This window comes from Eublepharis macularius, chromosome 10 (assembly GCF_028583425.1).
Source record: "Eublepharis macularius isolate TG4126 chromosome 10, MPM_Emac_v1.0, whole genome shotgun sequence".
NCBI classification, from domain to species: Eukaryota; Metazoa; Chordata; class Lepidosauria; order Squamata; family Eublepharidae; genus Eublepharis; species Eublepharis macularius.
The window spans coordinates 91,099,638-91,125,385 of record NC_072799.1 but is presented as its reverse complement, the minus strand read 5'-3'; positions in this window follow the sequence as shown (position 1 = coordinate 91,125,385).

Here is a 25,748-nt window from a genome sequence, read left to right as displayed (position 1 = left end):
GGACCGTCTCTCCCCATATGTGCCCCGGAGAGCGCTTCGTTCAGCAGGTAAGAACTTACTGTTGATCTCTAGCCCTAAGAATGCTCCCCTGGCCTCGACCAGGGCCAGGGCCTTTTCGGTCCTGGCCCCAACCTAGTGGAACTCTCTGTCTGATGACACGCAGGCCCGCCAAGATCTTGTATAATTTCAGCAGGCCTGCAAAACAGAGATGTTCCACCAGGCATATGGTTGAGGCCAGCACTAGGACCATAATTGAGCCTCCTACCGGCCCCCTGCCATGCTTGGGATTATTTAGGACTGTTATGAGCTGTCTCACGTATGTATCTGATTACATCTCACCTGTCCATTTCCTTTGTATGTTACAGGCAGAAATGTGTTACTTTCAAGAAAAGTAATATATTTGATGTTGTCACTAGGGAAACCAAAATCTATAAATGTTCCTATAAAAAGTTCCTCGGTGATGGGAATCATCTAGTCTGGAGAACTGGGTTTGAATCCGCCCTACTCAGCTTGAAGCCAGTTGGGTGACCTTGGGTCTGTCACAGCTCTCTCAGCGCTCTCTCACAGGTGATTGTTGTGGGGATAATAATAACATGCTTTGTAAACCGCTCTGAGTAGGCATTAAGTTGTCCTGAAGGGTGGTATGTAAATCGAATATTATTATTATCATCATCATCAACAACAACAACAACAGGCAAGTAAGCAGAAATCATGGGTTGGATTCATACTAAATTTTCCACTCATGGAAGGCACTTCTTTCTGTGGAACAGAATTTTCCTACCTCCCTGCCTCCATTTGCAGTCTACTGGTCTACGAAATGCTCTTCCTTGGGATAGGGGTCCCTCAAGAATGACAAGAGGGGCATATCAGGAATCTGTATGATGAAGAAGAAAATTTAGTCTGGGTCTAGGGTCCCCGACACTGCCTCTGCAAATGCTAGGAAGTATTGGAGGTGGGGTGTATGTGGAGAAGGTGGAGTTTGGGGAGGATGTGATGTCATTTCTGTCGGATACTCTAGACTGCTCCCCTAATCTCGACAGTGTTTACCATAAAGATTAGAGAAAATGCCTAGGGTGTCATTATGTGGAGGCCATTTTCCCCCCTCTCGCCCCTTAGTTCTTTGGGGGCTAGAAATTGTGGCTCAGGGCATGTAATTCTCTGCCAGGGATAGGAAAATGGTCTGCCTATCTGGATCCTACCCTATGGTTTAAAATTAGACAGGATGTGTCACTGTGAAATGTGCCGCTGATGGCTGCAGGGCTTTGATGAGCAGCTGGTTGCACGGAAGGACAGCTGCCATTCTCACCCTGCTTCCATTGTTGGCTTGAAAGCACAAGGCTCCAGCCCAGACTCTACCTGAGTGCTGCTCTGGTAGCCACTGGGACTATTCTGTGCTGCTTGTTATTCCATTTTGCAGCAGGAAAAGAATCTCCCAGCAAAGGAGGGGGGGTGGAGTTTAACATTGCTTTCTGAGCCAAAAAAGAAACACTCTGGGACTCGGTTCGGAAAGAGCAGCCCGGCTTCCTTTGTAGGTACAGGGAAAAGCAACAAAAGAGTGACTTGTACCAGAGGATACTTTAAGCCTTTGCAATTTTCACCTCGAGTAGTGAGTGGAAGAAGTCACCCATTACTACCCTGCCTTTGTCCGAGTGAGAATAGGTGATATTTCATACTCTTGGTTAATTGAAGCACCTTTGTATTGTCGAAGGCTTTCACAGCCGGAGAACGATGGTTGTTGTGGGTTTTCCGGGCTGTATTGCCGTGGTCTTGGCATGGTAGTTCCTGACGTTTCGCCAGCAGCTGTGGCTGGCATCTTCAGAGGTGTAGCACCAAAAGACAGAGATCTCTCAGTGTCACAGTGTGGAAAAGATGTTGGCAGGTCATTTATATCTACTCAGGAGGGGTGGGGTTGAGCTGAGTCATCCTGTAAGAGTTTCCCAGGGTGTGGAATGCTAATGGCGGGAGGCTTCACTGTATCCTGAGGAGGTTCTTTTGCATATGGATTGGTGCTTGATGTGCTAATCTTCTCTGCAGGGCTATTGTCGGGTGTAGAGTGTTTTGTTAGCCTGGCGTTTTTCAGAACTGGAAACCATGCTCTGTTCATTCTTAAGGTTTCTTCTTTCCTGTTGAAGTTTTGCTTATGCTTGTGAATTTCAATGGCTTCCCTGTGCAGTCTGACAAAGTAGTTGGAAGTGTTGTCCAGTATTTTGGTGTCCTGGAATAAGATACTATGCCCTGTTTGAGTTAGGCTATGTTCAGCCACTGCTGATTTTTCAGGTTGTCCAAGTCTGCAGTGTCTTTCATGTTCTTTTACTCTTGTCTGGATGCTACGCTTTGTGGTCCCGATGTAAACTTGTCCACAACTGCAGGGTATACGGTATACTCCTGCAGAGGTGAGGGGGTCTCTACTGTCTTTTGCTGATCGTAGCATCTGTTGTATTTTTCGGGTGGGTCTGAATACTGCTTGGAGGTTATGCTTTTTCATTAGCTTTCCCATCTGATCAGTAATTCCTTTGATATATGACAAAAACACTTTTCCTGTAGGAAACTGTTTTTCCTTGGTTGTTTGATTCATCCTGGGTTTGATTGCTCTTCGAATTTCATTTCTGGAGTAGCCATTTGCCTGCTGGCGAAACGTCAGGAAGTACAATGCCAAGACCACGGCAATACAGCTCACAATACCACAGGAGATCAAAGTTTACAGGTGGCTGCAGCATATCACAGATGTCTTCAACAAAGAGAAAAGACTCACCTGTGTATGTCAGATGCCTGCAACATTCCTTTTTATTGCTAGAATACAGCCTCCAGTTCATTCACATAGTCTCAGATGTAGTCCCCTTTCACTCGCCCCATCCTGTCACCTTTGACCCACAAGGAGGGGAAGTGCTCTCAGGCTGGACAGCATCAACAGGCTGTGGAGCCAAGGAGGGTCTTTTCACCCTCAACAGGGTTTGGGGCTACCCCTCCTGACCTCTGCCTTCTTCTCTTCCCAATCTCACAGGTCTGCTCTCCTCTCTATTTCACTCCCTGCCTTTCCTCCTCCCTTGTCCAGCTCCATTACGCCTTTATCCTTAGGGATCGGCATCCTTTGGCCCAGTCTTGGGTCCTCCTCCTGCTTCTCTGAGCCCCCTGCTCTTTAGCACACCCCAGCAGGTGCCAGCTGTCGACACCACCCCCACCCCCAGACTCCAGCCAGTGCTAGCAGGTGGACGCTGCTGACACTTGCTGGCAGGGCCCCAGCGGCACAGCCCCCAGCTGATCGGCCCAAGGCAGGCATCTCCACACACACACAGGCCAGTGGTGTCTCTGCCCATCTCTCCCCGCCTCCAGGCTGCTATGTTCTGCTCATCCTGGTAAGTCAGGCCTTCCCCTGCTGCTCTGCCCTTTTAAAGTTTGCTTTTAATTCGTTGTTCCGGCACATCCTTGAGAATTCAACACTCTGTCCAGGGTTTCTACGGTTGACAAATTCAGTGGGTGGGCTGTCTAGAGCCCATCAGTGGAAATGCATGGATTTGAACAATAGAGTACCATGCAGGGCACATCCTGCCGTTTTACCGATTGTACTTGCTGAGTTTTATTTTCTGCTGCTGATAGTGTGTTATAGCAGAATAAGGGGTTTTTTTTTCATCTTTAACCATCCACTCCAGCTGTCCTTATATACCAGACACCATCCCTACTTTCTGATCTCTTTCCTAGGGATGCTGAGAATGTCACTATCAATACATTTGACACTTGAACTCACTGTGTTCAACTGATTAGCATCACTAGAGGCTACTTAGATGAACACCATAGAGTAGGATTTTATTAAAACAGTATTTGTTTATGACTGATTTATATGATTTGTAACAGATTTAATTTATTTAAGCAATTGCCTGCTGAGCAAGGCAGTTACACAGCAAGGATAAGGGGTGGTGGCAGTAGTAGAACTCAATCCGGATGTGTCAATAGCCAGTTGTGATGTACTGCATGGTTAGGAAAGCGTTCAGTGAAGCAACCTGACAAAAAGCCATGAATGGGGGATGAACAGTCCAAGCAATCATCAAACATCAGCTCCCTGCTCATGATGAGAAAATAGGATTACTATCCAAACTGGCAGACGTTTGAGCATTCCTACATTTTCCCTGAAAAATCGCTGTCTGTATTTTATGCCTCATAATGCTTCTTATTGTAGATTGTCTTTTTTTCTGGATGCTGCTCATACCCCGGAGCCTTCGCATGTTAAGGGTGGAGGGGACGGTGTCATTTTTTCTGGTTCATGTTTGTGTAAATATGCCTCAGTGCTACAAATTGCACATGCAGCCATTTTTGCCGAGATTTGTTTTGAACTGTTTGTAAGAATTGTGTTGTAATAGCATATCTTTAATCAAACCATTGGGAGAGGGTGCTATTTAAAAAGAATAGCTAAAGGGGAATTTGCTCTCTTTGCTGTTCTTCTCCATACAGAATGTGAGACCTTTAGGTGATTTACCTCCCAAACTTGGTCATGTGTTTCTGGTATGTTTCCCGCTCTCTGGGGTGACATCTCTCTCTTCGTGCCATTTTCCTCTAGTCTCTCTTCGTGCCAGAGCTGTGCTATCTGCATAGGAAAGTTGCAACACTAGATCAGTTTTAGGTGGGTAGCCGTGTTGGTCTGCCGTAGAACAACAGAAGTTGAGTCCAGTGCCACCTTAGAGACCAAGATTTTCAGGATATAAGCTTTTGAGAGTCAGATATCTTCAGATAACTGAAGAAGAGAGCTCTGGCTCTCGAAAATTTGCACCTTGAAAATCATGTTGGTCTCTAAAGTGCCACTGGACTCAAATTCTGCTGCAATGCAAGCTCAGGAAAAGATGGCTTGGAATGTGTGTTCCCTCAACATTTTGGAGAAGCACAGAACAAGAGGCACACATGTAGTTTTAGGTATTGTAACAGTGAACTATTTATGGTACTCCGGCTATGTTGCAGGGCTATTCAGCAGTTTCATACAAATACAGCACCTGAAGGCTAGAATCAGAGCCCTATATGACAGCCAAATAATAATTTTATTTATTTATTTATTTATTTATTTATTTATTAATTATTGTTTTTCACTGATAGTCTGCCATTCTCACTAAGACGCAAGGTGAATTACATAGTGTGAACCGGTATGGTCAATTTCAAAGACATTTCAAATAAGCGTGAAATAGGGTATATACATGGGAGGGAAGGCAACATGGTGTAGCCCAGTCTCATCAGATCTCGGAAGCTAAGCATGGTCAGTTCTGCCATTTCACATCTGCCATTTCACATCTGCAGCTGCTGAGATTCTTTTTGAAATGCAGATTATTTATTTCTAGAGTATCATTAACCAGAAGAACTATCATCTCTTCGATATTATAAGAATACAAGCTCAGCTTTTATGGCTCTATGCATTGCAGTTTCTGCTTATTCATCTCAAAAAAGAACATCGTAAATGTTACCAGTGCATCATCTTCTGCAAGCCTTCTCAATATTTGCTGGCCCTGTTTTCTTCTCCTTTCATAACCCCACACTGTCTCTTTGGGCCAGACCTGTGTCTGAAAGATTTGACACCCAGTCAGTATCTGCAGGGGTCAAATTTGTGCTTCTACAACATTTCAGTGGGGGGCGGGGAGAATGAAAATAAACCCACTTTGTTTTAGATCGCTTATTAGCAATGTACTTCTAGAACTCCAGCCACACCACAGAACAGAAAGATTTTTTTTTCAAAACAACCATGTACCTAGCCTAGAATTTTGGGGCATATCTCCATTGTCAATCAGCATTGGTTTTATACCAGTTTGACTGTCATGGCTTGCCCCAGAGCATCTTTGGAGCTGTAATTTGGTTGAGAGGTCTGAGAACCTGTTCTTTAAAACTTTGAAAATACCTTCATAGATTAATAGTGTTTAGTGTTTCCTGGGAATGGAAATCATTAAACCATTTTAAGTCTGTAGTGTAGATAATTCCCACAGAAAAGGCTTGATCTCCCTCCCTCCCTCTCCCTCTCTCTCTCTGTATGTATATTGGCCTTTTTTAGTAAACCAAACATGTTCACTAAAGATCGCTGTCACTGATTTGAGATCATTACAAAGTTTATTTGTTTCTTCATTTAATTAATCAAAATGTTTCCCCCCTACATCTTTACTCACAAGCATCACCAAGAAAGCACTCAGCAGGATAAATGAGATAGATAAGCATATGAAGTCCCCCTCCCCCACACAAGATAGCCATGAACTTATCTTAATTTGTAACTTTTAGTTATCAGTCTGGTTTTATTTTACTGCTATACTTTCCTATTTGTTTTTTGTCCATATTCATTTTATAAATGGAAATCAATTAAACTATAGGCTTGACAATTATTTTAACATTTTCCGTTTTACTAAGGTTCCAGCTATTGAGTAATACAGAACCTCTGGCTGTCCAACCAGCGTTTCCATGGGTAAAAAATTAAACTGCCAAAAAACTTTGACCACCCAAAAAACTATACTGGAGGTCCTGGTGTTTGCATAGAAAAAAGGCATAATGAACACAGGCCATAGTAAGGAAGGAAATTAGGGGAAATTGAATGAAAAATCTGACTGGATCTAATCCTGTGTTAGCAGTCAGACTTGCCCTCACAATATGAATATGGCCATGCCATAAGCCCCTCTCTCTGTGTGTGTTTTAGCATAAAATACTGACCAAACCAGGAAGAAATATGAAAGCCAGATCCTGGCCGGGAAATGGAATCTCACTCGCATGTGAGATGTCAGGTGAGGCCAGCTCTGGAGATGTGCAAAGATCCTAAGAGTTCCTGATGTAATCACCTTAATATACCTGACCGATCTCCCCTGATCCACTCTCCCATTTTCAGGCAATTCAGTGCTCTGATAGCCTTACTCACCTATCATAAATCATTGATAACTTTAGTTTCATCCAGGAAGGTCTTAATCAAAACTTTCCAGTTTATTGTCTCACCCCGGAGACAGCTTTCTAGTCCTTTGTCCCACCCTGGGGACAACCATTAAGTTATTGTTTTGTTACCCCAAGATACATTCCACAGTATAAGTGGACTACTCCTTCATCATAGTTGTATTCAAGACCTCAGATCCAGCATCTACACTCTGACCTCAGTCTGAGATCTTCTGCATTGACTCGCTGGTTGCTTAACACTCTCTCCTGGACACCTTCTTCTAGATGGTAACTATAATCCAATTCCTCAAACTTTATCCAATTTTCACAACTGCTTTCTAGTTAGCTCCGAGTGTGTTGTGTGTGTGTTTTTGTGTGTTGTTTATCTTTATTATGTTCAATTAAAAAACCCTTTTGATTGAAACATCTGCCTCGTTATTGAATGAGTTCTCTAGCAGGGACAATCCTCGTATACACAGGTGGAGATCTCACAGTTACCTACCTCTTGCTGCCTCTCCTTGCATGCTAATACCCCCAACTTGCAAGGAGGCCTCCTCATTGGGTAATGCTTGCGGGTTGTAGATGTTACAACTTCTGATTGTAGCTGTGCAACAAGGAAGTGGCCTTCAGTTAGAGTTGGTAGCACCACAGCAAGGGTGGGAGATTGCCCACTTCCATCTGCCAATTTCTGCTGGCAATGGTGGGAATTAAACAATAAATCTGTTGAGCCAATGCCATGATATCATTTCCAGGGAAAACCCAGAAGTGGCTTAAGTCCCCTCTAGGAATCCTAGAGAGGTGTGATATCATCACTGATGCCCAGACCTCCCCCTATGGCCCTGTCCCCCAGTCTTCTTTAACCATGTTCTCATTTAGCCCTGGCCCCAATAACTCTTTAGTCATACGTTTTTTTAAAAATCCAACACCAGAAAGCTAACTCAATTTTACCACCGTATTTTAACTCCAAATTGCAGAGAATAAAATGTCCGAACTGAAATAAAATGAAATACTAAACAAGTAAAAATTATTTTAAAGAATTTGTAAAGCTTATTGCAGTACTCCTGTACCAAAGTATAAACTTCTAGATGGTCTACTACCTGCTTATTTTGTAAAAAAATGTTTATAGCACACATTTTCCAAATATGTCCAAAGTGGCTGACATCATAAAATAAGTTAACTACTATATATTAATCTTTCTTGCCACTTTCCCCACTAATGTTCCAATATGCTCCAACTCAAATTGACGGGTATTCTACAGTTTTGGCTGTCAGAGCTGTCATTCTTCTGGGTTCGCCATGCCCCTCCCATGAGCTGCACAAGTTACATCCTCGGTAGGTGGGTGGGTGGATGAATTTTTTCTGTAGTGCACATGAATTGAGATGTATGTGCAGGCATGCTAAGGCAGCATGCAGTGCAGACACTGCTATTTCATGTGCTGCAGTGCTGAGGTTCATTGCAACTGATGATAACATCCTGTCAGAGAATTTTGTTGTTTTCGTATATGTTCAATGAAAAGATTATGACAATCTTGTATGCCGGCTTCTACAACCGCTATGAGTTTGGCACTTTCTCTGCTGTTTCCCCCTCTGCTCTGAAAGGAACATAAGACTTGTGGAAGAACTACCAGTGCCGAAGTTGTCATGGAGATGGTGTTGTTTTCTGGGAAATGATGTTCATCTGTGCTCCTTGTTCGGGCAAGATTTGGCATATGACATACTTGCTGGGCCTTTAACTGGGTTGATAGCCTCCCAGATTCCACCATCCTGAGATGAATCAGGCCCCTGTGTGGGAACTGTTTACAAAAAAAAAATCTTAGCAACTCGAAACATGCAACTCCCAACACCATGTCCATTTATGAACACGGGTAGTACCTTTTGCCAAGTCAGACAATGGATTTATCTATATATAATAATATAATAATAACATTCAATTTATATACCACACTTCAGGACAACTGTACACTCACTCAGAGCAGATTACAAAGTGTGTCATTATTATCCCCACAACAAAATACGCTGTGAGGTGGGTGGGGCTGAGAGAGCTCTGAGAGAGCTGTGACTGACCCAAGGTCACCCAGCTGGCTTCAAGTGGAGGAGTGGGGAATCAAACCCGGCTCTCCAGATTAGAGCCCTGCTGCTCTTAACCACTACACCAAACTGTAGTCTTCTTTGCCTGGCAGTAACTCTTCAACATTCAGACAAAGAAGGATCTTGTCCAAAATTAGCTCCCTGAGATCCTTTAAGCAAAGATACTAGTAGAAATATAATCCAGGACCTTCTATAGCAAAAAAAGAAAAAAAAAGAAAAAAGCCATACCCCTCCCCTGCTATCAATTTAGCTACTCTTTAGTTGAGTTGAAATGTTGCTTAACAGAGGATTTTTCTTCATGTTGAGTGTGTCTGTCTAAAATGAACAACTAGTAAGGCAGGCAGCAGCAGTAGACAGTGACCGGAAGCAACCGTGCAATTTCTCCAATGGAACAGGTTTTCCATTTGGAGATGAAGGGATGACAATGTCTACCAGTCTCCCTCACCGTGTCCCCCATGATCTTCTGAGGGGTATAGTGGGTTGCAGAAGGGAAAAGAAATGGGAAAATCTCGCTTGTAGTGGGTTTACACATGGAAGACTTTTGTATGGAGAGAGGATAGAAAATCTTGACAGAACTCCATGAATTCCCTCTATTTGCCCTCTTTCACTCTATGTCAGGGTTCAGGTCTGCACTGCCAATTCCCAGCCAATTAGTGCTTAGTTAAGAGATAACACTGAAGGCGGGAAATGACCTGCCTGTGGGAAAGCATCCCATGAACAACTGCTGGAGCTTGCTTACAGTTAGGCCACAGTAACCTTTAAAAAGCTGGGCAAGTCTTGAGGTCTTTGGATCTCACTGGTTAATGGGGAACTGTGCAGATGGGTGGCCAGCAATTAGCTCTATGGAGTGACATCTCAAGAGGACTGCCAGGACCCCAGTCTTCAGGGAGGGGTACCTAGCTTTCCTTGGTCTTGCTATGTAACCACCACAGTACTTATAATGTGTGGACCCTATTTGCACTCTCCATGGTGCTGATCTTATCAAAAGTGAAAGCTCATTTATTTGGCTCTTTTTGTTTGACACATTATGCACCTCTGCTTGGGTGTCATCTTTCTCTTCAACATTCGTTGTCCACACAGTTCTCTTCCCGCCATTTGAAAAAAAGTTCTGATTGGAAGAAAGATCCTCTGAAAATGCTTAGCTCATTGCACACGTCATTTGTTTGTACAATTGTTAAACCTCTAAAGCAACCAATCACCAACATCCTGCCTGAGAATCTCTCTTTCTCTCTCCTTCCACATGCTGTTTGTTTGTTGCACATGCTACTAGTTCTGCACACCCAGGCGCCCTGTAGCCTCCTTGCCTGGTTTTGGCCAACCAGCCTTGTCAAGTGCCAAAGCACCCCTGGCTTTCTCTGCTGTGCTGCCCAGGGCCCTGCCCTTGGGACCTGCCTGCTTCAATCATCTCTTTGCATCCCTAAGAATTAGTAACTTTTTTTAAAAAATGGCTGAAATTCATGAAACTACAACACTTCTACATCCACCACTGCTTTTTCTACCATCTCACAGCTGTAGCACGTACAATTCTGGATAAAAACATCTTAAAACCACAACACTTTGTAAACTGCTCTGAGTGGGTGTTAAGTTGTCCTGAAGGATGAGATACAAATTGTGTCTCTTCCTCTGGCCCTTGATTCCTATACCTAACTATAGATATCTGCATTCTCACCCTTCCCTGGATGAAGCTTAACTACCTAACGAATCTCCTTGTAGTTTTTCCCGTTTCTTTGTCACTTTCCCAATTTGAGGTGAAAACAACTTTCTCTCTCCTTAAGCTCTGCCAGGCCCTGGTGTGGATAGCCCAAGTGAACCTGATCTCATCAGATCTCAGAAACTAAGCAGGGTTGGCCTTGGTGAGTAATTGGATGGGAGATCTCCAACGAGGACCAGGGTTGCAGAGCCAGGCAATGGCAAACCACTTCTGTTAGTTTCTTGCCATGAAAACCCCACCAGGGGTCACCGTGAGTCAGCTATAACTTGTGGGCACTCTCCACCACACTACCAATTCTCTGCCAGAGGTTCCACATCTTCTCATTGGCTAATATCCCCTCCCCGTAGGCTGGGATTTGCTATGAGGGCTGGAGAGCAGAACTAGATGCCATCCATCACAGATGCACCCTAGAATTTTATAAAATGATGCACAGAGAGGAAAAGCTGGATACAAATACATTTTTTCATCTCCCACAGCTCTAGAATTCAGAGGAATCACACACCTGAAGTGTGACTGTGTGAGCGAGTGTATGGGAAGTTGGGTGGGGAACACGTGAAATGAGGTTGAGTATCCCTGGGTACTAAGTAATGCTTAGAGAGACTGCATGTCCAACTACCTTTTGTGATGGAGCTGAAGAGCAGCAGGCAGAATGCCAGCAGCACCCTCTTCAGGCAAGCTGCCCTGATGGTATACAGTGGCCTGTTATTAGAATGCACAGGTCGATGCCTTTGGAACTGTATAATGGGGCACTACCGTGTCTTTGAGGGAGATCTTGGATGCTAGTGACAGGTGTGAGGCACTGTAGCTGGCCATAGTTGTCCCTAAACCACGAACTCCACATTGGCAATCAGGGTATGGGGAAGTCTTGTCTCATAATGATTAGGAATTCAGCATTGATGGGGTGGCCTTGATATTCTCAAATATTTTGTATCTACATCTACCCCATACCTTCCCTTCCTGTACTGTCTGTGAGCCCTTTTCCTCCTTCCTTCCCCCCCCCACTCAATGTGGGGGTGGATCCAAGGAATAGATCCTTTTCCAGGGCTGTTTTGGCCTCCCATTCTGCCCAGGAGGGTGTGCATGGGTGTGGAGGCAGTGGGTTTCTTTTACACTTCCCTGGTACTGTCAGAGTGTCAGTTTGCTAGTCAGTTCTCAAGCCAAAGCTACGCCATGTTCTTATGTTATAATCTGTAGTTGTTTAGTTCTCTCCCTCCAGGCTCAGGTGTTGCCCAAGCTGCATATATCCATGGGAGCGAAGAATTCTTATCAACCCATTCCGGCCGACCTTGAGGTCCTCGCCTTCCCAGGCCTTCTAGACAGGACTAAGGGGGGAGACTGGGAATGGGTGTCTGAAGTGTTGTTACTTTCATTTTATGTGTCGTTCTCAACAAAGCCTTTGTTCAGCCAAGACTTTCCTAGTCCTTGGAATATGGATAACTGTATCCTGAGCGTTGTCTTTCAATAAACCTTTTGAAATCAAGAAACTTGTGCTTCTTGCAGATAACTGGGATTCCATAGTCTGACAGGTACTTTACCGTATGCCCTTGGCATTCACTAAGGCATGAGGTAATCCAAGAGCAACAATTAGGATTGACGTGAAAAGTCTGGCACGAAGCCTGTGGTGTATGATCGTGGGCTGAAAGACCCAACTACAAATCCCAGATTCATAGTTTGACCCTCACCTCAGCTGTGTGCCCATGATATGGCCTGAGGCAAGCCACCCACCCAAGTCTGCAACGTCTTTGTGGTAAGGAATGGATTATCACAAAATAATGTATATGGAATTCTTTGAACTCATGAAAGTGATTTATAAATATATTATTATTCCCTCAGAACTAAATCCAGAGAGGGCATTTATTTTTGTTCCAGGGTTTTTCTTTCTAATGCCGTTTTCTCATGTTCTTTGATTTTCTCTTACCTGGCATGAACTATAACATGAAACAACCTTCAGTCTGCTGTTCTTCCTCATTTCTGTATTTGCAGTTTGGTTTCTGTGGAGAAAGAGATGAGAAAGTGGATGAGGGAGAAAGACGTCCAGGTGATCAGGCTAGGCAGCTCCGCCGCGATACAAAAGTGCCTTCTGGTAATCCTACCTTAAGCAAAATTTCCTCACAGTAAGAGTGTTTGTGCCCAGATATCTTGTCCTCCTGAAATTCTTCCTTTTGATTCTTCTGTTCTGGTTCAAACTGCAGGGAGCCAAGCAAGAAGGAATCTGTTGGCCAAAGTCCAGACGTCCACCACTCTATCATGAGAGTAGATCCATTGTGGACAACAGTTATTGTCTACTGATGGATCACTGATCAATTTCTAGTGAGCACTCTGGGGCCAGGTACCGTTCCCACCAAGTCTTTATTCCACTGGGGGCTGGGGGCATGGCCAATGGCAGCCTTCAATTTGGTTCCCCTTTATTCTCTTTTCCTCTTTCAAAAGAGGATTTCTCTTCAATTTCTCCTTAATTTATCTTGAGGCATTTTGTTTAACCATATCATAGAATCATAGGGTTGGAAGGGCCATCTAGTCCAACCCCCTGCACAATGCAGGAAATTCCCAACTACAACCCCAACTGACCTGGTGACCCCTGCTCCATGGCCAGAAGATGGCAAAACACCTCCAGGGTCTCTAGCCAAACTGGTCTGTGGAAAATTGCTACCCAGCCCCAAGGTGGCAATCGGCATTACCCTGGACATGTAAGAAGGGCCATGAGAACTAAGCACTGATGTAACCCTTCCTGCTCTCCCTCTCATGATCTGTCCAGGTTCACAGAATCACCATTGCTATCATATGGCCATCTAGCCTCTGCTTAAAAACCAACAAAGAAGGAGAGCCCACCACCTCCCGAGGAAGCCTGTTCCACTGAGGGACTGCTCTAGCGGTCAGGAAGTTCTTCCTAATGTTTAGCCAAAAGCTCTTTTTATATATATATATATATATATATATATAATTATTTTTTTATTTGTTTTTTAATAAAGTTTTTCAACTAACAACAGTACTTAAATATATGATATATTAAACAGATATATTCATTAACATGGAAATAATGTTCAACATTAACCATAAACTTAAAACATAATAATGATAGGAATTTTTTTTTAACTTGTAAACAATACATCACAAATCCTGTGAAGTGGTAGCCTATTTATCTTATGAAGAGAAAACATGAATTTCTTATAAGCAGAATAGAATATTATCATTATAGATAAGCCATGGAATAGGAGAGGTCTTGTCGTATTTTTTAATCCATTGTCTTCTTTAGTCGGGTGGTGCAAGACTGGAAGCCATTTTTCAAGAAAATATGATTTATACTTAGGGTTTTCTCTCTGAGCCATCTGGTCTGTGATTTTTTGCATAATAAAGTGGTCCCAAATGCGGTTTTTCCAGCTATTCAGGGAGGGAGCAGTTCTTTGGTTCCAGCTTGAAGCTGTTGTTAGTTTAGCTATAGCTAGAAGGGAGTAAAGGGGGTCCAATCTGGCAGGAGGAATCTCAGGATTTTCCCAATAGTTTAATAGAATTACTTCTGGGGATTTTGGGACCTTATAGGTTGTTATGTGTTCAATTTCCTTAATTATTACATCCCAAAAAGAACTAATAAATTTACAACCCCACCAGCAGTGAATATAAGTACCCTGCTCCCCACATTCTCATCCAAGTCCTCTGCCTGGCTTGGTGGTTTATAGCAGACCCCCACCATAGTATCACTATTATCTCTTATTGCTTTTATTTTTACCCAGAGACTCTCAACTGAATTTCTATGCTAAGTTACATGTAACATGAGCTGTCTGCTGCTGCTGCTTTTGGCCACGAGGGGCAGATTAGGAGCTGTTGCACATGTCGTTGTGCAGTATGGCGCCCCCTGTCAACGGCACCGGCTGTCCCCTCTGAGCAGGGGGGAATGGGTCCCTCCCACCCTTTCCGGGAAGGCGGGAAGGTGGGTGCTGTGCTGCTGCCGCTGCTTCTTGGCACGAGGGGCAGCTAAAAAGCTTTTGCAGATACGGTTGTGCTGCACGGTGCACCCCCATCCATGGGCACCTGCTGTTGCCGCTGTGCATGGGGGGGGGGAATGGGTCCCATGACTCACTTCCTTTCCGCGAAGGCAGGAAGGTGTGTGATGTTGGCAGCAGCCTCCAGTTTGGCACAGGAGGGGCGGACAAGCCTCTCCAGCAGCAGTCTGGGTAGACATTGGGGTCCTCCATCCTGGTCCTGCTGCACAATGTGGCCAGGAAGCCTCTGTCCTCCTCTCCCAGACCAGTTCCCCATCCCTCTTTGAACCTCTCCCTCTCTGGAACCGCTCCAACCCTTCCTAATGACCTTTCCTGCCCTTTCCATCCCGTCCTTGCCATGAAGGCAGGAGGGTGGGTGATGGCTGCTTTTGCCACTGACAAGATCAGTGGGTTTCAAAGATGAAGGCTCACAAATGTTTGGGTGTTTCCCCGTCCCGCTCTGCAAGGCAGCCAGGAAGTGGTAACCCTCTGTTGTTCTCTCCCTGAGAAGTTCTCCATCCCTCTTTGAACCTTGCCCTCTCTGGAACTGCTCCAACCCCTCCCAATGACCTCTCCTCTCCTGCCCATCCCATCCTTTCCATGAAGGCAGGAAGGTGGGTGATGTGAGCTACCACCACTGAGTACCTCAGTGGGATCCTTGGAGCAGGCCTCGCAGCAACTTTTGGGATCTTCCCACTTCCCCTTCCCTCTTTTGACCTCTCCCTCTCTGGAACACTCTGACCCCTTAAAATGACATCTCCTCTACCTTCCGTCCTTTCCACGAAAGCAGGAAGGTGGGTGATGTTAGCCATCAGCGGCCACACCACCCCACCCAATAAAGGGGAGGCAGCCTGCTGCCACCTCCCTGAGCCTGCCTGATCCGGTGGCCGCACTCATCACCCACGTCCCTGTCTGCACAGGAAAGTGCAGTGCAGTACTCTGAGGCCTGGTGGGTGGGCACATGGGGGGTGCCGCCAGTGAGCGGCCAGACCCCCGACTCACTAGAGGGGAGGCAGCCCTCCCCCAGCCAGCCAGGCTTGGCGGACGCACTCATCACCCACATCCCTGTCTGTGCAGGAAAATGCAGTGCAGTACTCTGAGGCCTGGTGGACAGGTACATGGGGGAGGTGCCAATTGTGAGTGGCCAGACCCCCCATCCCCTAGAGGGGAGGCGGCCCACCAATGTCTCCCCTAGCCTGCCAGGCCCCGCAGCCACACTCATCACCCACATCCCTGTCTGTGCAGGAAAGTGCAGTGAAGTACTGTGATGCCTGGCAGGTGGGCATATGGGGGGGTGCCACCAGCGAGTGGCCAGACCCCTGCCCCTTAGAGGGGAGGCAGCCCACCAATGCCTCCCCCAGGCCACCTGGCACGGTGGCTGCCCTCATCACCCACGTCTCTGTCTGTGCAGGAAATTGTAGTGCAGTACTTTGAGACCTGGTGGGCAGGGATATGGGGGGTGCCACCGGCAAGTGGCCAGACCCCTCCACCCCCTAGAGGTGAAGCAGCCCGCCAACACCTCTCCCAGCCCACCAGGCCCGGTGGCCACCAACTTGACCCACCAACTTCCAGCCTTTGTGGAAAGTAGCCTCAGGGAGGCCTGGTGGGTGGGCACATGGGGGTGCCAACAGCAAGCAGCCAGACCCCCCACCCCCTAGAGGGGAGGTGGTCCACCAATGCCTCCACCAGCCTGCCAGGCCTGGCGGCCACCACCATCACCCACCGTCATGCCTTGGTGGAAAGTAGCCTCAGGGAGGCCTGGCGGTTGAGAATATGGGGGGTGCCGCTGGAGAGCAGCCAAACCCCCACTCGCTAAAGTCCAGTTGTACACGGGGCAAAAGTCAACTGGTGGCTCCCATTGTGTCGAATGGGAGTTTCCTGGGGGCATCGGATTTGGGAATGTATAAGTCCAAGATCCGTATTGCAATCTTGACCAAACTTGGGTGATGGCTGGAGGAGAGCCTTCTGAACACTCCCTGTGAATATGGGCTCTCTAAGTCCAACGGGGGCCGTTCTGGCCCCCAAGAACAATGAACATGTTCGTTACTGTTCATCTGTTCGTGTTTGTCGGCGGCAACGAACCACAAACATGTTCTTTTTTTCCCATTCGTGCCCATGTCTAATCATGATCCAGTGTTTTGACTGCTGTCCAGTTCCTCGTGCATCATTTAGTACTTACTAGTTGCTGGGGCTCTTACAAAGAATGCTAGATAAGGCAGATAATTTTTCTTATCTAGAAAAATTTTGTATGTGCTTAAGCAAGAGAATCCTTTCAATTAAATGACTTATGCAGAGCAATGATTGTGAAATAGTAACAGTAACATTCGATTTATATACCACCGTTCAGGACAACTTAACACCCAGAGAAGTTTATAAAGTATGTCATTATTATCTCCACAACAATCATCCTGTGAGGTGGGTGGGGCTGAGAGAGCTCTGAGAGACCTGTGATTGACCCAAAGTCACTCAGCTGGCTTCAAGTGGAGGAGTGGGGAATCAAACCCGGCTCTCCAGATTAGAGTCCTGTGCTCTTAACCACTACACCAAACTGGCTCCTACCCTATCAGATTAGATGTTGTGATCAAATCAGTGTTCTTCTCTACCAGCTTGGATTGCTCATCAGATTGACTTCTTTCCTAATCCATGAAAAATCGATAAATAGACCAGCCTAGTTTACTCTCCCCGCATTGTTTTCCTCCAAAGGTGGCATCCACGCTGAGATTTTTCCACGTCTCAGTTTCCAAACTGGAGCTTTTCTCCTTTTTTGCGCATCTACATGTCATCATGCTCTACTAATCCCCACCCTTAAATGCTCTTTCTGAAACCTGCTTTATTCCATTTTGGGGAGAAACAACACAGTCTGGATGCATTAGCCTGTCATGAGGAAGGAATGGTGCACATTTTCGGCCCAATCCACATTAGTGTCATTTTCCTGCCATCAGCTCATTGCAGGTGCCATTCCCCCGCCATTTTCATACTTTTTTAACAAAACAGAATTTGTCATTGTGATATAAAGATCCATTTCCACTTATTTATCTCAAATTTTAGTCCCTTTGAATCCCTTGATTCAAATCATAGAAGGAATTAAAAAAATCATAGAAGGAATTAAAAATGACAAGTATTACCCAAACATCCCAACAAAAGACCCTATATCAGTCATTTAAACTACCTTACAACAAATTACAATAAAAACTTTTACAATAACCAATAAGATAAAATTACAATAAAAACTGGAAAGACCAGCAAAGAAACCTACCTCTTCTTATTAAAAAAAAAAAATCAAACCATAGAAATTGGGATTTCTCAGAAGTCTCACCTGCTCATTCAAGAAAGAAACAATAGGGGACCACAATGCTATAAACCTCCATTATTAAGCTCATGAATTGGGTATGAAAGTTTGTTGAGATACTATTCCCAGAATAAAATGTTCCCACAACTTTTGTTCACATTCCTGAATAGTTGGAATCTTTGTGTCTTTCCAACGAGTCACCAAAGGGAGTCTCACCACTGCCAGCAACAACGCCACAAATTCCTTTCTACCCTTCTCTGTATGGGTCATCGGGTTCCAAGCCTCTAGAGAGAATACTTCGGTTGGAAACAGTAAGTCTATTCCTGAAATAGCTTTAATCTGATAAGCAATTTGTTTCCAATAATGTTGGACTTTCGCACATAACCACCTACAATGTAAAAAATCTATCTCCTCGCATTTTTTCAACATTTAGGTGATACAGCAACTCCCATCCTTTTTAGCTTACTAGGGGTATAGTACCAGCATGTAACCATTTTATAACTTTAGAATTTTATGGATACAGTTTTTGATGTATTACTATAGCTAGACCATATATGTTGCCAATCCTGATCGGTCAATCTGTCTTTGGAATCTATTTCCCATTGCTTCTGATGTAAGACTCTCTTTTGTGTAACCAATGATATAAAGTTTAGAAACCATACCTTTTGTATTTCCCTCTAGTTTTATCAAGAATGATTCAAATTCTACTAAAGGACGTTCTGAAGCCTCTTTAATATATTTAGATTATAGTAAACTTTGCACCTCTAATTAACTAAACCAATTTATCTTATGTCCAGTTCTTATCTCTTATCTCCTGGGTTTTTTTAGGAGTGGACCTTTTGGTGCTATTGAGCGTAATGAGTCTAACCCTACTTGCTCCCAGACTGTGAAATCCTGGTTGCCCTGAGCTGGAGGGAACTAATCTTCATTAATTATTGTAGACAATTTAGATATACCTGATGATAGTGTTTGTCTATATTTATGCCAAATTTTAATCCCTGTTTTGGTATACTCACTTAGATTGTTTTTCCTACTAGACATAATCTTTTTATTCCAAAAGAACTCCCTCAACTTGTTAGGCTTCATATAGTATTCCTCTATTTGTGCCCAAATCGGTTGTTTTTCTGAGGCTAGATTAAATGCCTCATAATGTTTCAAGAGATCCGGGAGTCCCAGACTTCCTCTGCCTTCTGATTGTATCAGAATTAATCTTATGAGCCTTTTGTTTACATATGAAGTTATTTAATGTTGTTTGCCAAAGCTTTATCTCTTGATTTGTTAGTATTATAGGTACAGTTTGAAATAAAAAGAGAAACTGAGGCAAAATAAAACTTTTAACGAAATGCAATCTCTCTGCCCATGTAAGGCTTTTCCAACCCCATTTCTGTATTTGTTCTTTTATACTTCTGTAAGTATTTTCATAATTGCGATGTTTCAATTTATCTAGGTTCGTTGGTAGCTGTACCCCTAGATATCTCCATTTATTCTTTCACCCAGGTATATAGGAGACTTGGTAAAGGTAAGAGCCCCGTGGCGCAGAGTGGTAAGCTACAGTACTGTAGCCCAAGCTCTGCTCACGACATGAGATCGATCCTGGCAGAAGTCGGGTTCAGGTAACTGGCTCAAGGTTGACTCAGCCTTCCATCCTTCCGAGATCAGTAAAATGAGTACCCAGTTTCCTGGGGGTAAAATGTAGCTGACTGGGGAAGGCAATGGCAAACCACCCCGTAAAAAGTCTGCCAAGAAAATGTTGTGATGCAACATCCCCCATGGGTTAGTAATGACTCGGTGCCTGGCGGCATGGAGGACAATCTCAACTCCCCTCTGTCTGGAGATCAGGGGGCGGGGCCACCAGCCATGTGACCATTTTCTCCGCGGGCAACCCACGGAGTTCCACCACCTCTTTTCCCAGAAAAAAAGCCCTGCATACACAGATCCTAGTGCTCTTTAGGATTGGTAAGGGGGAAAGGCAGGCACCCTCCCTTTGCTGTATTGTGACCAATGGTGTCACACGAGATCACCATTGCAAAAAACCTGCTTAATTCAGTACAATCTAGAATAGTACAGCATAGCAGCAGAGACTGTATAATTAACCTTTGCCTTTCAGTCAGGGGAAAAACAGAGTTGTAATGGGTTTTGATTTTTTAAAATACCTTCTTTACAGAACATCATTATCAAGCGTATAGCAGAGGCAGAGAGAAAAAAAAGACCTGGTAGTTAAAAGTGGAACCAGTTTAGGTACAGGCAAGGAGAATGCTGGATCTTAGAAAAGTGATGTTTGTATGACTTTATCGAGTCAATTGACCTAGCAGCTGAACCATCACCTACGAAACTTTCCTATTTCCATGACAGCCAGCATGGGTGTTAGACTAAGATTAGAGAGACCCAGGTTCAAATCCTCAGTCTGTTTTGGAAGCTTGCTGAGTGTTCCTGGTCCAAACACTCGCTTGGCCTAATAACCTCAAAGGGTTGTTGTGAGGATAAAGTAGTGGAGGGCAGAATGATGTACACCATCCCAACCTCCTTGGAGGAAGGGTGGGATAAAAATGGGAGGAAGGGTGGGACAAAGGGGCAGGTTTTAATGCAAATAGCTAGGGAACAGTTTGGAATTTTGTATCCTTATTGGTTTGAAAATCCATGTTTCCATTTCCCTTTCACCTCATGCAAATTGAACCTCTGCTTCTTAATTTCTTGTGCTGTTTTCTATTAATTCATGGCTAATCTTGGTTGTAAAACCATGCAACTTCTTTTGGCATTATCACTGTTATGGTTGAGCCATCCAATGAGAAAGGTGATGGCTCTTAGCTTATGATGGTCCACAGAATCTTTGGTAACCTTCTTGGAAGCCAATGTAGTCAGCCATCTGATCCAAATCAGAATTAGGGATGTACATTGAGAAAAAAATCCACATTTTCCCCACTGCTCATCACTTAAGTGTGATGGCTAGTAAGAATTTACAACATTGCCCTCATTTAATAACTACATTTGAAGCTTTATATTTGTTTCTCATCCAGTTGTAAAAGGGGGTCCGTGGTGCAGCAGTCTTCTTCCATTTGTCCTTTCATTGGTAAAGTTAGTTCGTCTAGTTCCGCTTTCTCCATTATCTTTGCTGTTAGCTCCTCCTGCTGGGGTATGACTGATCTTTTCCAATAAAACGCTAGTAGAATTCTTGCTGCTGTCACTACATGTATAATAAAATATTTCTGATCTTTGTCCAAATCTTCTGGTATACAGTTTAACAAAAATATGATAAAGGAAGATTAAAAACAAAAGAGGGATTACAGAAACAAGGCCTCAATTTAGATTGGTGGTCAAGGACCCAGGTAGAATCCAGGTACAACAAAGACAAAAAATTGGGAAGTTTCCATTTAGAACAAAATACTTTTGAAAAACTGTTATGTGACTCGGATGAAAAACTGATTAAAAAGATGTATGTATTTCTAATGCAAATGAAGAAGAAAAACGAGGGGGTAGAAGAATATAAGAACGAATGGACACAAAATTTAGGATATACTATTGATCCTTCAGAACAACTTACCGCCCACTTAGAGCAGTTTACAAAGTATGTTATTATATTATCCCCGCAACAAAACACCCTGTGAGGTGGGTGGGGCTGAGAGAGCTCCTAGAAGCTGTGACTGACCCAAGCTGGATTCAAGCAGAGGAGGGGGGAATTAAACTTGGTTCTCCAGATTACAGTCCCGAGCTCTTAACCACTACACCAAACTGGCTGTACGTTGTGAACTGTGATCAGTGGCAGATATCCAGTACTTTCTCTTTATAAGTCAGTAATACAGACTTGCCCTGACCTGGATAACCCAGGCTAGCCTGATCTCACCAGACCTTAGAAGCAGAGTTGTCCCTGGTTAGCGCTGGGATCAGAGACCACCAAGGAAGTCCATGGTCACTGTACAGAGGCAAACAATGGCAAACCATCCTGAATGTCTCTTATCTTGAAAATCCTATGGAGTCACCATAAGTAGCCTGTGATTTGATGGCACAAGAATTTTCAATCCAGCGGGAAATACTTTTTCAGCAAGTGAGTGGAACAAGTTGTCTAGCGTCTGGGAAAAAATAATGTGAAAAATAAATTCTGAGTAAAAGCCAGGTATCTTTGTTCTTACCGTTTTTTTCTAGGAGTAGCAAATCTGTAAGTTAAGTTATAAAGCTGGGCCATTTTGAAAGGCAACTTCTTCCTTTATTTCCATCAAAGCAAGGCAGAGTGAAAATTATATGGTGTACACGTTGCTATGACAACCAAGAGAAACGGCAATATCCAGTCTGAATTTAATGCTTTGCTTCTATGGCTCCTTTTATCAGCTTTCCAAGATGCTTTTTAACACTTTAGCATCTCCTTGAATAGTTCTGAATCAAATGTTGAATATGGATTTTGAAAATGATACAGGTAGCTTCCTGTCTCCATTTCATCCCTCCTCGCCCCTTTCTGCAATTTACAATAAAAAATGAATAATACATTTAAGTGACTGGGTATCTATCTGGCCTTCTTAAGTAATGAGCAATATATTCTCTTGTCTTGAGTTGCAAAGTACAAAAATGAAAGAAAGCACTTGCAAGTTCCTGAGGCATCTAATGTGACAAAGAAGCATTTCATTGTGATTTTATACAAAAATGAAATGTATCAACTCTTGGGCCTCATCTGGAACAGTGGCATCTCTTGGCATTAGGCCAGCCAAGCACCTGAGCTGGAGCCACCACGCCCCCCCCCCCACACACACTTTGGTTTCCAGTGGAGGGGTGGGGTAGAAGCTCATCTCATCACTATCCCACTTATGGGCTCATCAAAGCCCACCTCCCAGCTCATTCCTTGGGCACTTTCTTATTTAACAAAGCAGCTCCCAGGGCCAGGGTCACATTGTCAGACCTTCTGGCCAATCGCTTCCAGCTGTCTCCTGCCAGAAGTCTGCTGCCTCTGTCTCTGTCCCAAAGCTTTGAGGGTGGCTTTCTGCTTCCCTGCCTCCTCCATGGCTGTCTGGCCTCCTCCTGCTGCCAGATGGATTTTAAAAACTCTGTTCTAAAGGCAAGCGGTTTCCCTGACAACCATCTCTGCATTGCCTCAGCGCACTCCTGCATCCCTGGAGGCTCCTCCTCCCACATACTTTAATTCTACTTATTCGCCTGTAGTCATAGCCACATACATATAGTCCCTGACACCAAAGGCCACACAATCTACTTGCGGTCTAATGATGACCTATATGTACACAGAGCTACTGATAAGACTATAAGAGCCTTTATTTATTGAGATATTTGTATGCTACTTAACAATTGAGACCAGGGCTTTTTTTCAGCTGGAATGCGGTGGAACAGAGTTCCGGAACCTCTTGAAAATGGTCACATGGCTGGTGGCCCCGCCCCCTGATCTCCAGACAGAGGGGAGTTGAGATTGCCCTCCGCACTGCTGGAGCGGCATGGAGAACAATCTAAACTTCCCTCTGTCTGGAGATCAGGGGGCGGGGCCACCAGCCATGTGACCATTTCCGCCAAGGGCAATTTAAACTTTTAAAAACTCCCCCCCCCCCTTGTTCCAGATGACCCAAAGTGACATCATAGTGTGATCCTGTGCTGGCAACCCACTGAGTTCCACCACTCTTTTCCCAGAAAAAAATCCCAGAAAAAAATCCCTGATTGAGACCAAAACCAGCCCACAACATTGTGTTCTCCTCCTCCATTTTATCTTTACAACAGCTTTGTGGGGTCAGCTAAGTGGAAAGACAGTGACTAATCTAAGGTCACCCAGGGAGCTTCCATGGCAGAGTGGAAATCTGAACCAGCATCTTCCGGATTCTAATACGACTCTCAACCCTGCTCCACTCTTTTGCTGGAGCCAATCAGGGGTCCATCTAGTCCAGCAACAGTGATTAGCCATGTGCCTCCGAGAGTCTCGTGGGCAGTTCCATCCCATCTGGCACTGCCTCTTAACATGAAGGTTCCGTGGAACTGTTACAATGAATAGATACTGGTAGTTCTGTACTCCATGCATCTGTCTAACCCTTGTCCTCTTTTAACATATTCAATTTATATACTGTCCTTCAGGATAACTTAATGCAACACTCAGAGTGGTTTACAAAGTATATTATTATTATCCCCATAACAATCACCCTGTTAGGTGGGTGGAGCAGAGAGAGCTGTGACTGACTCAAGGTCACCCAGCTGGCTTCAAGTGGAGGAGTGGAGAAACCTGGCTCTCCAGATTAGAGTTCTGCCACTCTTAACCACTGCGCCAAACTGGCTCTCCAGGTTGCTCATTGAGAACTGATGGAGGTACAGGCAGCAAAAGGAATTATACAGGTTAGACTTGATCCAAAAGGCTTGTCTACACTGTGGCTCTCTTTTAATAATTATTATCCAATTTTCACCTTAATCTGCATAATATGAGCCTTTGCAGCACCCTGGGATTCAGAGCCCCCTCCCTCCCCAGACCTGTGCGATATGCTTGCACAGATATGCTTGCCAGCCTGCCTTTGTCTCTGCATTGTGCGTAGAAGTGCACGGAAAGGAAGGGAAGGGATAGGATTGATCCATGACACTGGGTCTGCTGCAAAGCTTTTGTGGTTCAACTACAACCCTATTTTGATTTTGGGGTCTGTGCCTGGCAGGCTTTAAAACTTTTATTCTAACTTCTGAAACACCCACAGATGAGAGAAAGATTGTTCCTTCTCTCATTTTGGAACATGATGCAAAATGTTCCTTTCGCTCCATTATTCTGTCTTTGCTCTGAAGATAGGTAGGAGAAGATGATACTGTGTGTACACCTCCTCCCTTTGGAGCAACGTACCCAAAGTTAAACTGTGGAGAGATGCAATTACCTTCCAATGGAGTTACTTATAGTTAAACTACTGGAACGGGAATGTTTCTGAAGCTGATAGGTGGGAATAGGGCAGTGTTGCTCGGACCCAACTGACAGAGAGACCGTGCCATTGTTTGGGCAGTGCCTAAAAAAAGAGATGCACTCATGTACATACTCTCCATCAACAGATTGTCTGAGTCATGGCAGAAAAAAATCCATTTGTACGCATTGCGCACAATCCTGTTTTCTGCCAATTAAGTTAATTAATAAGGGCTCTCTCCCCTTGGAATCTGATTGTTGAATGCTGTTAAGGAAAATAAGGCCCTGCTGGCCCGGTACCTGCCTGCTGCTACCTCTATTGTGTATTAGAATTGAAACGAAACACACAAACATTTTGGTGGGAGAGTTCTGTTATAACTTGGTTTCCCAGACTAGGTTTACTGTTCTGAATGTTGCTTTAACAAAACAAAAACAGAGAAATCTGGGTGTATTTCTGGCTCATTTGTTTTGTTTTGCACACCCCTACTTCAGGATCAAGCCAGAAGCCACAATCCATTGCAAAAAGAGTCTGAGGCTAACAGATATGGGGTCAAGGTCAGGCAAGAACCTGGAATCCACAAGCTAGGCCCAAATTCACTACAATAACATTAATGTTTCTTTCCTGAAAGATAGTGTTTTTCCATAGGAACCTAATAAAAGTTAATTGAGTTTTGGTAGAAATAATATGTCTCAGACCTGATTCTAAGTAAAGCCTTCACCCACAGTTCTATTAAACCTTCAACTAAAGTAGTGACTGATGGTAGAGAGTGCTGTCAAGTCATAGCTGACTTATGGAGACTCTTGGTAGGGTTTTCATGGCAAGAGACTAACAGAAGTGGTTTGTCATTGCGTGCCTCTGCAGCCCCGGTCTTTGTTGGAGGTTTCCCATCCAAGGCCAACCCTGCTTGACTTCTAAGATCTGACATGATCAGGCTTGCCTGGGCTATCCAAGTCAAGGATACTGACTAAG